Source organism: Prionailurus viverrinus, chromosome B2, assembly GCF_022837055.1.
Source record: "Prionailurus viverrinus isolate Anna chromosome B2, UM_Priviv_1.0, whole genome shotgun sequence".
Classification (NCBI taxonomy): Eukaryota; Metazoa; Chordata; class Mammalia; order Carnivora; family Felidae; genus Prionailurus; species Prionailurus viverrinus.
In genome coordinates this window covers 89506529-89520810 of record NC_062565.1, presented here as the reverse complement: position 1 = coordinate 89520810, position 14282 = coordinate 89506529, and positions in this window count along the sequence as shown.

Sequence of the window (14282 nt, the reverse complement as noted above, 5' to 3'; positions counted from 1 at the left end):
GTACTCCCAAGTACTCCTTGGGTAAATTCCTAGCAGGGCTACTGCTGGGTCATAGGGTAGGTCTATTTTTAATTTTCTGAGGAACCTCCACACTGCTTTCCAGAGCGGCTGCACCAATTTGCATTCCCACCAACAGTGCAAGAGGGTTCCCGTTTCTCCACATCCTCTCCAGCATCTATAGTCTCCTGATTTGTTCATTTTGGCCACTCTGACTGGCGTGAGGTGATATCTGAGTGTGGTTTTGATTTGTATTTCCCTGATGAGGAGTGACGTTGAGCATCTTTTCATGTGCCTGTTGGCCATCCAGATGTCTTCTTTAGAGAAGTGTCTATTCATGTTTTCTGCCCATTTCTTCACTGGGTTATTTGTTTTTCGGGTGTGGAGTTTGGTGAGCTCTTTATAGATTTTGGATACTAGCCCTTTGTCCAATATGTCATTTGCAAATATCTTCCCCCCCCCCCATTCCGTTGGTTGCCTTTTAGTTTTGTTGGTTGTTTCCTTTGCTGTGCAGAAGCTTTTTATCTTCATAAGGTCCCAGTAATTCATTTTTGCTTTTAATTCCCTTGCCTTTGGGGATGTGTCGAGTAAGAGATTGCTATGGCTGAGGTCAGAGAGGTCTTTTCCTGCTTTCTCCTCTAGGGTTTTGATGGTTTCCTGTCTCACATTCAGGTCCTTTATCCATTTTGAGTTTATTTTTGTGAGTGGTGTGAGAAAGTGGTCTAGTTTCAACCTTCTGCATGTTGCTGCCCAGTTCTCCCAGCACCATTTGTTAAAGAGACTGTCTTTTTTCCATTGGATGTTCTTTCCTGCTTTGTCAAAGATGAGTTGGCCATATGTTTGTGGGTCTAGTTCTGGGGTTTCTATTCTATTCCATTGGTCTATGTGTCTGTTTTTGCGCCAATACCATGCTGTCTTGATGATGACAGCTTTGTAGTAGAGGCTAAAGTCTGGGATTGTGATGCCTCCCGCTTTGGTCTTCTTCTTCAAAATTACTTTGGCTTTTCGGGGCCTTTTGTGGTTCCATATGAATTTTAGGATTGCTTGTTCTAGTTTCGAGAAGAATGCTGGTGCAATTTTGATTGGGATTGCATTGAATGTGTATATAGCTTTGGGTAGTATTGACATTTTGACAATATTTATTCTTCCAGTCCATGAGCAGGGAATGTCTTTCCATTTCTTTATATCTTCTTCGATTACCTTCATAAACTTTCTATAGTTTTCTGCATTACAATAGGATTTTTAAAGCACCATGCCTGACATTTTGTAAGTGTTCCCTAAGTATTAATTCATTGTTATTATAAATACCTGGCACAGGGCAGACCATTAAATATACATCTACACATATATACATATACTTAATATATATGTAAATATATCAGTAATATAACAAGCCATATTATATTACACAGTATCTAATATTATTTTAGATATACATTATATTATATGTATACAGATTAGATATCTAGATGCCTTTAATTCACAGCAAAAAGTATGCTGACAGCCTCTTAATTTCTAAGCTTTGCATGCCCAGTTTGAGGAGATATTTATTCCAATAGTTTCTTATACCACTTACTATAAATCTCTGGAAATCTCTGCTAAGGAAAGACTAGCTTTCCTAGGAAACTCAAGAATTTACATGTGCAAATGTTACCTTTCATTGTAACTATTAACATTGGTTAGAGCTTCACTATGTTGGGAAAAGACAAGTAAGTAAACTGCTAATATCACAGTGTGAGCCACAGGCTATATTTCCCTCACAAAAATCTCTGGATAGTTCAAGGGAAATAAAGAGGTGGTCTCAAACATACATAACAAAAACTACATACATTACTGCTTCAATTTTCTATCAAATGTTTACTAAAGACACTTTCTAAAAACATCCATTATTCCTTCATAGATGACCATTTGAACAGCGATTTTGCTATAGAAATTTCCCTGCAATGAAGTTAATAGCTGTAATATGGCCTCGCTCCCCAGTTAATAGGACAATAGCACATTTTATGAAGCCATTCTTTGGATGTTCCCTTGGAGAATCTTCTCATTCAGTTTGATCTCCAACTGATGATAGAGTAGTGTAAAGAAGAAAAAAGTTTACCCAATTCTATGGGTAGTTAAAATTTGATTTAAAACCTTAAATAAGTAATGCATCTTTTGTGGTGTACACATGTGAAAAAACGGTTTTCCCTTGCAGAAAATGAAACTGTCCTGATAGAGACAGACCCATACAGCCGTGGATCTCTAGTTTGTACTTTACAAAATGCCTAGCACACAGCAAGTGCTAAATAAATGAGTCAGAACCCTGGGATAGGAATTTTCAAAAACATCCTTCTCATCAAACTTACATTCTCTGTCTTCAGTGTCCAACTCAATGCCTAGTTAATTTGTCTGAGGAATCAATGCAAACAAATATGCTAATGATTGACCATTTCTTTTCTTTTTTAAAAAATATTTTATTTATTTTTGAGAGAGAGAGAGCACGTGTGAGCAAGCAGGGGTGGGGCAGAGAGATGAGGAGACACAGAATCCGAAATAAGCTCCAGGCTCTGAGCTGTCAGCACAGAGCCCGACGCGGGACTCAAACCCACTGACCCACTGACCGTGAGATCATGACCTGAAGCAAAGTTGGGCGCTTAACCGACTGAGCCACTCAGGCGCTCCTATTTTTTTTTCTTTCTTGAATGCTATCTGTATGGTTATAGGCTTTTAGGACTAGTGTAGGAAGCAGGATAGAATAGTGCTGAAAAGCCCAACCTCTGGAGCCAATTCAGATCTTTACCAGATCTGTAAACTCAAGTCACTTTGCCTCAGGTTCCTCAACCATAATATGGGAATAGTAATATTATCCTAAAATGAGATAATCCATATAGAACACTTAGCTGCATTAGCATGGCCAGTGGAAAATGTGTGAATTGAGGAGATTCAGAAATTCAGGAATGTGGAGATATTTTGGAGCAACAGAACATTTTTACATCCCACAAATCATGCATCGTAAGAAGCTATCTGGGCAGCTACAGTTAAGGCTGGCCTCAAAAATACTATAATATACGGCTTCCCGCCTGGTTCCCGATTGTGATTACATTAGAGATGAAAAAGTCTGACATTCATTCATCAATATTTATTTAGCACTTACTGTGTGTCAAGCATTTTGTAAGGTACTAACTAGAGATATAAAAACGAATAAGACAGGGAACAGATAATTTGCAATTCAGTGTGATTAATGCTTTGGGATCCTACTTCCTCTCTTCCTGCTTAACTAGCTTTATTCACTGAGAGAGTCGCCTGGAACAATTTACCTGGTCTAATGTAGACGTTTTTTCTGTAGTTCCTTTAGGGCTGACTTTACCTTTAAAAAAAAATCTAGGTACATTTCTTTTCATCTTTCCAAAGTGGCAAAAGCTTTTTCTCATCTATTCCCAGGTTGCTGCCGGGGTCTGACCTCTCACCGCCTGGCAGAGACCCCTAATGAGGGCTGAATTGGCCATGTCTCATTCTGATGAATAATGGGTCTCGTCACCCCTCAGTGCCCTCTAGATTTACTCACAGGTCCCTGGAGACATTGCCAGCAAATAAATCCCCTGACCTGCTGCAAGATCCTTTTCTCCTACTGAGACCCTTCCTGGGGCTCCTCGCCGACTCCTTAGCTGGGCTGCCTCAGCCGCAAGCAATCTGGATGTCAAACCCCAAATGCCCTCAGTCCCCCAGATGCATGTCTGCACCAGCCAGAATTCCAGATGCTTCGGTCTGATGTAGGCAGAGCCACTACCCCATGAGTCTTCTCTTTTAACGTCAGTATGTCCTCAGTCTGTGATCTATTTGTTTGTTAACCTGTAAGAATAGGTTCAATCCCCACATGGACTCTCGTTTCACTGTAACTTATGCCCAACAGAGTCAACCATGTCTCCATACACAGTGTGATCAACCGAGTCCTCTTGGCTCCTCTGAACACATAGCTGATCAGGGTTGACCTCGAGTTACTCTTCTGCTTCCAGACCTTGCAGTGGATTTGATGTGAAATGGGAGACGAACTCAAAGACATGGTGTCAGCTGGGCTGCTGAATGGTTTTCTCCTTGTTTCCGGTTGTCGCAGTGGCTCTGTGACAATCTGTTGGTGCCAAACTCTGCCACTGCTACCGTCAGGCCCTTTGCAAGGCGGTATTTTATCTGATCGCTTTAGAGGAATACTTTTGCATGCAGAGCAGGAGTCCACTTGAATAAACCAAGGTACCCGAAAGAAATCACATCAGGTTGCTTGTTAGGCTTGTTAGCTGTTGTGTGGCATAGCATCCCACGGCCCCTCACAGATGATCCGGGAGTGATTTTTGGCTTTCAGTGCAGTTAGATCAAAGAGACGCCCATCAAATGTTGCCTCTAATCACTTCAGACAGTTCAAGCCTCTGTAATGCCCCAGTGTTTCAATTTAACATTTACTGTTGTGTGCCTCGTGGAAATAGATGCATTTGAAATTTAAGCCCGGTATAACAGGGGGTGGGGGAAGGGGAGGGTGCTGACAACATGGAAAAGAGGAAGGAAGATTTCTACCCAAATTTTAGGTGGCCAAATGCCAGCTCCATGTCTCACACTCATCCTCCCGGGTAGTAACCTCGGGGCACCAGCTTCCATTCATTTCCTTCCGCTCCAAGCCCAGAAGCCCATGTTAGCAGTGACTACAGACTGGATATTATCTAAACTCTCAGTGAATCACAGCTGACAGTGCTGCTATTTCTAAGCCAGAGAATCACTCTTTGAACAAAATGCAAGCGCTGTGTCTTTTCAACCTGTTCTTCAACAGCCCAAGCAGCAGGATTCCAGCAGTGTATAATAACTGTCAGAAACAATTTCTGCTCTGTAAGTGAGGTGAAGCAAAATGTCAAAATATTTGAATACATTTCATTGAGGATATCTTCTTTTAAATTAGTGAAGGCTAGAGAAGAAGAATCCCATTCTCTCGCATAATAAATATGCATGGAACTGAGGAGCCACGTGCATTCTAATAAAGCCGAGTCCTGGCTTGTTAATGCGTTATAGGTCCACAACAATAAAACACAATAATTACTAGTTAAAGAGATGCCAGTGTTGGCCTTTTACCAACACCCCTGAACATATAATTCATAATAAATTTAGTAAGGCTGAAGTCGGCCTGTTAATTAACCTATTTTCTGCAGTGCCTGGGATGGAGGAAATGATTGTGCGATCCGGCAAGGCGCCCTCCCAAATTTGCACATATCATCATTGGCTGGAAGGACTCTGCAATTTGGACTCAGGAGCCTCGCCACAGAGTCCTTCCTTGTGCTAATACAGGTGAGAAAGTTTGGGGAGAAATGGTAAGGGTATATCTCACTGCGCAATTACCATATTTAAAAAAAGAAATGTCAGGACTATATACTGACTGGCGGGTGTAGGGGATTTTTTTTTTTTTTTAAGCCAACAATTTCAGGCAAAGAAAGCTGAGCAGAAGGGATCAGGGACCCAGGGGACCGAATCAGCATGAACAACTGAGGACACAGTCTTTTCCATTCTTTGTATTCAAAACCCATTAAAATAACAGAAAACAGACAAACATGTCACAGTGCTCCTAACAGGACAGGGTACGATTTTCTGCCAGAGACCGAGAAATTTCCGGACTATAGAGAATGGAAGGGATAGAAGCAGCCAGAACAGAGAACACCACAGTTGAACATAAACCAGGAAGAAAGCTGATGAACTTCTACTTTTCTGAACCTGCTAATATCAGCCTGTAAACTCATGGCAAGAGGAGGAAGAGGTGCTGGGAAATCATCAAGATTGTTGTTGGTTCTTTTTAACCCGTGTCAGGACATGTAGGCCAGCCCTCCCTCTCCTCACTGTCTCACACTGAACAACAGGTGGCAGAGGTGCTTGCCACCAAGCTCCCAGGTAGTAAGGCAAGTAAAGATGCCACCCAAGGAGCCCTCGAGGTTGGGTATAGGACTGGAGGGAATGCTGAGCTCCATGACAGATGTAGGGTAGGAGGCAAAGCCATTAACGTCCTCAAATGAGTAATAAATTCTTATTTTACCGGTGGAGAGGAGGGGTTTGCTGTATATGGACATAAAGCAGGCCGGCTGATGGAGACTCCTCTCCTCCTTCAGGGCAGAAGAGAGGCATGATGGAGAAACACAGGAATCCCACTCCACCTCTATGCATTAATCAACCTTGCTCATTATTCGCAGAATGAATGGGCAACCAAGGATTGCCAGACATTGGATACAAACTAACAATATAAAAGACAAGAACTAAGCGGACTAGCATAATGGTTGAAAACAGATAATTTGAAGAACTAAAGAAAATATCGAATCACTTCTATCCTCAGGATATCCTCAGGATGCTAATTCAACAGTTTTTCGAATAGAAATTCTCTTTTAACATCATTATGTTATGTTATGTTAACTTCATACCATAACATTGTTAGGAAAAAGGAGCAATCAGAAAATAAAGATTTCTTGGCAATTAGAATTTTGATCACTGGAATTTTAAAATTAACAAAAGAGCTAAACAGTATAAAGGACATAGATAAAAATATATTACTAATTTGAAAAGTAAAGCTGAGAAAATCTTGTAGAATATAACGGGCATTAGAGACAAAAGTTTTAAGAACTGATTTTACATGGAGGGTCATGGAGCATCAATATCTAAGGTCCAACATCCATCTAATTGGTTTTGTTTTTGTTTTTTTTAGTAGGAGAGAGTCAAGGAGAAGTGAAGACATAATAGAAATCATAGAAAAAAAAATTCCCCCAGTATAAACTTGAGTTTAAGAAAGTTTACTGAATGGGGCACCTGGGTGCCTCAGTGGTTACACGTCTGACTTGGGCTCAGGTCATGATTTCATGGTTCGTAAGTTTTAGCCCCGCGTTGGGCTCTGCGCTGGAAGCTCAGAACCTGGAGCCTGCTTCTGATTCTGTGTCTCCCTCCCACTCTGTCCCTCCCTGCTCACACTGAGTCTCTCTGTCTCTCTTTCAAAAATAAATAAACATTAAAAAAAAATTAAAAGAAAGTTTACTGAATGGTAAGGGACTTGCCATTAATCATATCCTAATGAAATATCTGAGCAAGGATATGTCAGCATTAAGACATTTGTTAATGAGGGGCTCCAGGGTGGCTCAGTTGGTGGCTCAGTGACCGACTTCAGCTCAGGTCATGATCTCTGGTTCGAGCCCCGCCTAGGGCTCTGTGCTGAACACTTGTTCAGAACCTGGAGCCTGCTTTGGATTCTGTGTCTCCTCCTCTCTCTGCCCCTCTCCAGCTTGTGCTCTCTCAAAAATAAATAAATGTAAAAAAAATTTTTTTAAAAGACATTTGTTAATGAAATTTACTACTCTGACAGGTTAAAAGCTAAAAGCTGTGTTAATAGTCAAAATAACAGTTGTGTACACATTCACCATTACTATTCACATTATATTGGGTGACTAAGACAAGAAGAGTATTTACTAGATATAAATACCCGTATATAAACTTAAGAAGAGTTCCAACTTCCTGTCAATAGGAAAAAACAAATTAAGGCAATACAATAGGAATGCATACTCTTCCCTCAAGCATTTCAAATCTGAGAAGGTGGAAACAGGCCATCTCAAACATTGTTGCTGGTAGTGGAAAATGGAAAGCTTTCAGAAAGGGGCACTGCAAAGGCAGAGATTTTTAGAGACAAACTATCCTTCTAGGTGTCTATTGCAGAGAAATACTGGTGGGTTTGCATGGAACTACATGTAGAGGACATTCATTGCCACATTTTTCATCAAAAGAAGGCTAGCAACGCAAATGTTAAAAGTGGAGAAATGTGTAGAAGAAACGAGGATATATTACTCCTGAGAAATAGGTTGTAGTAAAATGTAATAAAATGGAAATGCAGTTCTTTAAAATCCTCCGAAGAAAAATAGTGTGATGTTTGGAGAGGAGATAAAGAAGCACTGGGGTGGTGGGTCTGAGAGCTTGTCTTCTGTATCCCGCGTTTGCCTACTGCTCACCGACCTGCAGAGCCCCGGCACCCCGCCAAGCCAGGATCATGCTTTACTCTATGCCTGCTTGCTTCTCTACAGTCTTGCTTCTCTACAGCCGACGTGGTGCCACAGCAATCGTAACAACACTCTTGTCCTGGTGCAATTTTCCTTTTTAATTCATTCTCCTTCTAACTCAGAACTATGCAGAAGGAAGCATTTTTCCCCCTTAACTTGTGTTTCTCAGAGAAACTAAAGCTCATAGAATTGAGATTCATTGAATTTTTCTGCAAAACAACAACAATGACAACAACCACCACCTGCATCTTAAGGATTTATGTTGTAAGTCAACCCAGTGCCTTGGTATCTTCGGTGAAGGTCACTGCTGGGAGTGATGAGAAAGTAGAACAGTTATGATTCGGGCAGTGGTACATAAGCTTGTAGAAGAATAAAATTCTCTTTGTTTTGCTTGCAGAACCTAAATTTCTTCCACCTGCTTCCCTTCCTTCTTGGTTTCAGAGAAGCTAACCCTGTTATAGCTGGACATTACCGTATTAAAATTTAATCTCCTTTCATCAGTCTGGTCCAGAAAATCTTTCCATTTCAGTACGAGTATTATTACAGCTTCAGTCCGTATCCATTTTGGAGCTGAGCTTCTGAGTTTTCTCTCCCTTAGAGATCCAGTGGGCCCGGGCCTCCATCCCAAAGCATGGAGTGGGTGGAGAAGGTGGGTGGCTGAGATGAAGTGGCCTCCGTTCTCGGCCTCATCTGGTTCTGTGAAGTTGCTGCTGCCTGCTGTGTGCAATGGTGACCAGGACTGAGGCTGATGTTGCATCACCGGATAGCACACGAGATGTCCTTTGGGTATCCTGCCCAACTTCCTAGGGTGAGTAATCCCAGGGAGAAACAGCCACATCTCCCTGCCTCCCCCCAGCAGGGTCCACTTCATAGGGTCTTCATATGCCCAGTGGAATGGTTTCGGGGTGGATCCTGGCAGACTGTGCTTCAGGCTACCTTCTGTGCCACATCCCAACACAAGATTACCCATCTGGGAGACTTCAGGAGCAGTCTTTGCTCAGGTCCTTCAAGGGAGGCCACCCCGTATTCCTGCTGCCCTGTCCATTCTCTGGCAACAGGAGATAGGTTGCAGGCTTTGCATGAGAGCAAACACCAAATGAGATGCCAAATCCACTTTATTTAGAATCACTGCAAATTCAGAGTTTCAGGAGAAATTCTCTTGGGTACCTTGCCTTTAACCACTCTCTCAATCCCCCACTACAAAGCTCCCTCAAAGAAGGGACAACACAAGTGGTTCTTACCTTCCTTCTCAAATTGAGTGCCCATATTCTTCTGCAGCTCTCTCACACCACCATGGCTACCTGCGCATTGTGAATGGTGCTTCAGAGTGTGTTTCCATGAGCTTGGAACCTGAGGAATTCTAAGTTGTCATCAGTTTTGTTTTTTGGGTTTTTTTTCCCCAACTGTGAACGTCTCCATAGTAATCGATGCTCTTTCTGTTTAAAAATCAGATGGAGGAAAGTTCTGTTGGCAGTCCAGAATGACAGGGCAAGGCCCTTTTAGTTAATTATTTATATCATCTCTGCAAGAAAGCAGTACTAAAAAGAATTCAGTGACTGAGAAAGTAAGACAAAATTGATATATATAATGAGCAGCTTGCATTGTGAAGTGTTGTCCTCAATAAAAATTTACAGGTGCACCTGTGTGGCTCAGTAGGTTGAGCATCAGACTCTCGATTTTGGCTCAGGTTGTGATCCCAGGGTGGTGGGATGGAGCCCCATGTCAGGCTCCATGCTGAGCCTCTCCCCTGCTCTGCCCCTCTCCCCTGCTCATGCTGTCTCTCTCTCTCTCTCAAATAAAAAATAAAATAAATCTACAGAAATCTGTATTTTTGCAAGTTCCCTAGGTAAGGCCCTTCATGAGCCAGTTTTGGGCTAGTGACAGTTGACAGTGTTCTCCTTGCCACTGTCAGATAGATAGAACAATAAGATGTATGCTAGCCATTCCAGAACATTGGTGAACATCTGGCGTTTGGGTGGCTGATCATTCAGACTAAGAGAAGCAGTAAGGAAAAGATGCCTAGAGAAAACTCAGATATGAGATGATGAAGCCAGCTGTTGTGTGAACGAGTTTTCACTTCTTATGAAGCTGGCTGTACTTGGTATAATTGGGGTGTGGAAGATCCACTACTATCTTTACGATGAGCCCTCTCTCCTCCTTTTCCATTAGTTAATGGGTATCTGATCCTTCATCTCCCCAAAGGGATGAAAGTCGGTTCTTGGGAGGCAAGTGAAAGGAATCTTAGATATTACAACGGTTCATGGCCCTCCCAAACTCAGCCCTCCTCTAAAATCTTGTTCCTTAGTTTTTAATTCCATTCCTCTCTTTAGGGAGAAAGTTAATCTAATCTAAATTTTAATTAATTAACTAATTAATTAAAATGATTTAATTTAAATTCATTGATTAAAATAAAATTTGCTCTTTGGGGGAATGGTAGAGGAAAAAAAAGTTGAGAAACATCCAACATGACCTGACAGAGACATATATGCTTTCCTCCAAGTATTTCCAAAAAACCAAAGCAAACCAAAACAAAAATTCAACACCAAAACACAAAGAAAAGCAAGGCAATTCTTTCCTCCAAAGTTCCTAAGATTCTCTTACAACATCCACAAAAGTGAATGTTGAGTTAGATGGATCCAGTCCATTCGTAGCCCATGCTTAGAGCAGCAGGAAGTCATCCACATTCTTATCCTGTTGGAGAAAGAGAACTTAGAGTTGTCTTCTGTCCAATACTCAATAAGCCATCTTGCATAGATACTAACTAAACACTGATCTTCAGTTCTCTGTTTTGCACCTAAGATATCAGAAGATCAGTAAGCTTATATGACAAGAAATAAAATTTGACTATAAAAATAATAAGCCAATTGCCTGTTTTATATAGTTCTTTTTGTTAGCAAAATGATATTCTTACTCCCAATACTGATAAAACTTGAGAAGAAGGATTTTATATTTCCCTGTGTTACCATCTTTCCCATGTCACTCTCCTCTAAACTCAGGGAAAAAATTATCTATAGGAGTTTGAAGTTTCTGTTAATGTGTTGTGTTACGTTATGCTAACATAGTCTTTTATAAAACCAAATCAAACATATACCATCTATGGAGGAAGACAAATTCATACAGTGGAGGAACTCTCTTCTATACAGTATAATACTACCACAAGAATCATTTAAATTGGAAAATAAACCAGATAATGAAAGCCATTTTTCTGCCTCATTAAAAATCACCACTTGAAGGTAGGTTGGTCCTGTCTACTTCTACATAATCTTAACATTTGATTGTTGCACCATTAAAACGTTTACCCTCTTATTCATTTCAATAGCTGAAGAACCTCTTTGATGAAATAGATGAGACTCTACTTGGATCCTCACCTATATCTGGGTGATTTTAATCCTAAAGTGGAGTGTGTTTTCTAGGCTAATTGGCTAAGAGGCTCTTTTCCCTTCCACACACTTTTTTAAAAATTACCTTGAGTTCTGAAAGCAGTATGTGTTCTTTCAAGTTGCCTTGTTCACTCCTCTTGAAATCAACTATAAACATTCACCTAAAAGAAACCCGGAATATGGGATGTTTTGAATTTGTAAAAGACACAGTAGGAGCACTAATGGTGGGTAGATTTCTCGATTCTCTGGCTTACCCCATTGATTTAAAACAAAAAAACTCTGACTAACTTTTCTTTAAACCTTTCACTTCATAATAGGGTAAAGTCTGAGTCCTGTGTGTACTCATCTCTACTCATTAGGTAACATAAATGTCATGGATATTTATTTATAAATCAATAGGAAATGTTGCCAGTTTAAGACCAAAAAAAAAAAAAAAAAAAAAAAAGAAAGAAAAGAAAAGAAAAGAAAAAGACATGACTCAATAACAGAAGAGTTAAAAATATTGAATATTTAGGGGCTTTTACTGACATTACAGATCAAGGATTGCCATTGTTATTGATCATCTAAGCTACAGGTAGGCATCATTTTTGTTCATATTAAGATTCCTTTCTCAATAATAAGACACAATAAAGATGAAGAAGATTGTAATTCGTACCCATCTGACTGAAAGGGTCTCTTTCAGATGTGAGTTACAGAAAAATCCCAAAGCGTAGGGAGGATTTATTGGCTCCTGTAAAGCCCAGGGGTAGAGCTGGCTTTCAGGTACAACATTTACAGGGGGAAGTTTCCCTTTGTCTCCTGACTGGGCTGTCTTACTCTCCTCTGTGAGTTGGCCTCTTTTCCAGGCTCTATTCTGTGGCGAGAAGATTGGAAGAGATTCTGAACAATCCTGTCGGGACCTATACTGGGTATTCCCTGTTCCTCCTTGACCTACCTTGACCCCTAGCAATGTGACTTAACACTATGCCTGTTCGGACTTGTACCACCCAATCCCACTTATTCAGAACCCTAGACTATTTCTTCCTGACTAACTTATTTTATTGCCTTCTAGACATCAGTGTGATGTTCTATGAGTGGTTACTTTATTTTTTAGGGATCCATGGTTCTTGATCCTGACTGCTTACTCAAATACCCAGAGAGCATTTAAAGAATACAATTGTCTAGGGCACACCCAGAGCAAATAAATTAAAAAGCTAGGAATGGGACACAGACACTGATATATTTAAAAAACTCCCCAATAATTTCATATATAGCCTTAATTGTTGGTATGCTGGTCAATGTTTAACAACCAGCTCTCTGGAGTGGAGGGATTTGTAGTGTTTGCTGATTTCCATGGTGTTAGTTCCTCCACCATGGCCAATTCAAGCTTCGAATGTGACATCACTTAGCGTGGAGATGGGAAGAGATGCACACTGTCGGCTCTGGTGAGTTCTGACATGTCTACAGCACACAATATGTGCAAGTGGAATCATAGGTTTGGATGACTAGTAGCTTCTCCTCTGCAGCACTTAACACTGTTGACTAATACCTCTTTCCCCCAAGTTGTCTCGGCTTGGTTTCTGGGATACAACAAACCTTTCTTGAATTCTCCTCCTGTTTCTCTGAATGCCCTTTCTCTAGTCATCTCTTCAGACCTACCTTCTTTAACCAAACTTAACGTGGCTGGTCCTAGGTTCTCCTCACCTGACACTAAATTCTCCCTCATTCTTATGGTCTCATTCCTGCCCTTGCCCCAATTACTATCTATGTAATTAAGGACTCCGAATACATTCCTTCAGCAGTGACTTTTCTCCTGGGCAGACCCCCAATATCCAACTGCCTACTCCACAGCTCCACATGTATGTCATATATATATATACACACACACACACACACACACACACACACACACATATATACATATATATATACATATATACATACATGTATATATACATGTATATATACACCTATGTATACATATACATATATACACATATATGTATACATATACATATGTATACATATATACATATACATATATACATATATACATATATATACATATATATGTATATATGTATATGTATATATATATCTGAAATTCAACATTATAAAAATGATATGGCTCTTCCTTCATCCCCCGAAAACCCATTGCCTTCTGGTTTTCTCTAGCTCAGTGAATGGCATGATCGTTCACACTGTGGGACAAGCCAGAATCCAGGGCATTACTGTTGACACCTGCTAACCTTCATATCAAACAGTTGCTACATCCTACAGATCTTCACTTCCTTAAATTGCTCTTGAAATCATTCACTTCTCCCCATGGTCAGTGCTGAAACAAACCATAGAGGAGAGAGATGCTAACTTCCAAGAGAGGTGCATTTGAGCTGACACTTGAAGGCTGAGCAGGATATTGCTGATGAAGGGAAGGAAGGTGTTTGGGGCAGAGAAAGCAGCATGCTGACCGGACCACGACAGACTCACAGATGCCATTTACCTGTCTCCTTGCCTGTCTACCAAACATCACAAGTTTAACACAGGAAAAACAGAGACTTGATTCTGCCCACTTCTCTGTATTTTGAATTATTCTTCCCTATCTCAGGAAATGGCCTAACTTTCCATTCACCAGTTGCTGAAGGCAAACACCTTGGAATCATCTTTCTTTCATCACCACATCCGGCTCCTCAGGACGTTTTATCTACTCTACCTAAAAGGTGTCCTGAATCTACCTTTCTCTACCTGCACTGCCACTATCCTTGTCCAAGCAATCTGCATATCTTGCTTGAATCATAGCAATGTGCTCCTTAGTAGCCTCCGTAAATTCCTTTTTCAACATAGCCGGATGATTTTATAAAGATAATCAGATCATATTTCTCACTTGATGAAAGTCTTC